Source organism: Procambarus clarkii, chromosome 3 (genome assembly GCF_040958095.1).
Source record: "Procambarus clarkii isolate CNS0578487 chromosome 3, FALCON_Pclarkii_2.0, whole genome shotgun sequence".
In the NCBI taxonomy this organism is placed as follows: domain Eukaryota; kingdom Metazoa; phylum Arthropoda; class Malacostraca; order Decapoda; family Cambaridae; genus Procambarus; species Procambarus clarkii.
Genome location: NC_091152.1, coordinates 26,356,810 through 26,359,515, shown reverse-complemented (window position 1 = coordinate 26,359,515; position 2,706 = coordinate 26,356,810).

The following is a 2,706-nucleotide window of genomic DNA, read 5'->3' as shown; positions in this document are numbered from 1 at the left end:
CGTCATATTGAAGGTTTCACTGGCATTTCAGCACCCCTGACTGATCTGACAAAGAAAAATGCGAAGTTTGTGTGGAAATCTGAACATGACGAGGCCTATCGCAAACTGAAAGACCAACTAATCACGACACCGGTATTGGTTATTCCTGATTTTGAGAAAGAGTGGGAAGTGCACACTGACGCCAGCGGTATTGCTATTGGCGGGTGCTTAATTCAGCGAGACGCAGATAATTTACCCCATCCAGTAGCCTATTTCAGTAGGAAGGTCAAAGGACCTGAAGTTCGTTATTCAGCTACGGATCGGGAGGCACTGGCAGTAGTAGAATCAGTTAGGTATTTCGAGCCTTACCTATTTCAGCGGCATTTTGTAATCTACACAGACCATCGAGCATTAACACACATATTTAAAAAGCGAACGAAATGCCCACGAATGTCACGCTGGTCTCACGAACTTTCGGCCCACTCATTCCAGATCTTGTACAAGCCTGGTCCAGCACATGTTGTGCCAGATACGCTAAGTAGAAATATAGCGGCAATACAGATTAATGAAAATATTGAAACCATTCCATCGGATAAAATGAGAGAATACCAGATGAACGAGCCGAGATGGAAAGAGATTATTGAGTATTTAGAGGGAGGAAAATACCCGAAAAAAAAAAGAATTTACCTATTCATGATTTTGAAATGAAACAGGGCGTCCTGTATTATGTTAATAGCCAGAATGATAGGGCAGTATTTCAGCTAGTTATTCCGGACGCGTTGCGGTCATCAGCATTAAAGCTTGCGCATGCTTCAAAAATTGCAGGGCGTCCGGGGATCTTTAAAACGCACTTATAAGCAAAGTCTCTATTTTATTTTCCAGGATTACTTTCTGAGGTAATCAATTTCGTGAAGTCGTGCCCTCGTTGCCAGAGGAGGAAAGGCACCCTTAAGGTACAAGCCCCACTTCAGGAATTTCCTGAAATTCGTGAACCGTTAGATCGTGTGGGGGCCGATCTGATTGATTTACACCACAGTCATTCAGGTAACAGATATGTGTTGGTGCTAGTTGACCATCTGTCTAGATACACTACACTAGTTGCATTACCTCAGAAGGATTCTCGTACGGTTGCAGATGCGTTCTTGCGTAGGTTCGTTACTGTATTCGGACCTCCTAAAGTTTTAGTCTCTGACCGGGGTCAAGAATTCAATGGGAATATATTTAGAGAAGTTTGTAAGATTTTAGAGACAACTTCGGCTTTTACAACGGCCTACCACCCACAAGCAAACGGAATGACGGAACGGACTAATCGTTCAGTCAAGGATATGCTTGCAATCCTTGCTGAACATGATGCAAACACCTGGGATGAACACCTACCCTATGTTCAGTTCGCCTTGAATACTGCCATCCACCAATCAATTAACACCCAACCACTTCATTTGTTTACTGGTAATTCATGCAATTTCCCCTCAGGTCTGCTTAACAGACATAATGTTGCATATGGGGAGGACTATCCTTCAGAGGTCCTTGGAAAAATGAGAAATGCATGGAATATTGCAGCCGAAGCGTCCAAGAAGGCACGGACTCGGTATGCTCATTTTTATGACAAGAAAGTGCGCCCTCTTGAGTTGAAGGAAGGAAGTCTCGTATTGAGAGTGAATGAGGCTGCGCCCGCCAATCAGAGCAGGAAACTAGCTCCGAGGTGGCGAGGACCCTATAGAGTAATTAAAAGGCCGGGGCCGGTTAATCTTGTTATAAAAGGAGTGTTCGAGGACCAGGTGGAAAGGACAATTCATGTAAATAAATTGAAACAATATCATGCTAGAGAGGAATTAGAACTGCCTTCAGCGGGTCTAGTTCCTGACTCAGCAGTGCTGACTCATGGCTTCACCGACGAGTCAGAAGATGAGGATGACCCTCTGTCATCGCTCATCAGTAGTCAGGTGCAGTCTCGCCACCCTATGGTGACGAGATCTCGCGCTGTACAGTAAAGTAACTTCCTTGGTTAGTATAATTTAGTATTCATTAGATTTTCCTGTAAAGGCAATGAGGTGTACTATGTCTATACTTGACTCAGGTAGCAACTTTTACCGTGCTCTGGGGTTCCACCTCCACCAAACCCAGAGTATATCTATGCTTCCGCTGTGTTGTGTCTGTCTGTTCCCAGGTCTGATTGGTACACCGACCCAGTTGTTCCAGCCACACGTGAACCCTTGTCTGTAAAGACCGAGGGGGGGAGGCACGTTACACAAAGCCCTCCCCCCACCAGACCCAGTAACCCATACATCAGTTACTTTGGGGATGAGTGACTGTCCAAGAGTCACCCGGCCGACGCCTCAGGTCACTAACGAGGTTGTCAGGGCCAGCGAGCTGTCCACATTCTAGCAGTCACCGGAGGTGCCATACAACGCCGGGGTAGCTGTCTCGAGATCACCACTACCCACCTGCTGCGTCATCAAGACTGCAGCCATTCCAGCAGTGTTGGAGGAGAGGTCAAGAAATGGAAAGCACGTAGCAGTACTCAAGAATTTCGCCGGAAGATTAATGATTACGTCATCTGAAGTAACAAGAAAGCGGAAGTAAGGCGGTCACAGGTGGAAGGCATGGTTTCCCTACAGAGTACCGGGACTCGCCAATAGAAGGTCGCAAAATTGTCTCCTTTGGCCTAAAGTCGGCGGTACGAGGGTATACACAGTTGGTGTTTACGGCCTAGTAACCTGGTGACAT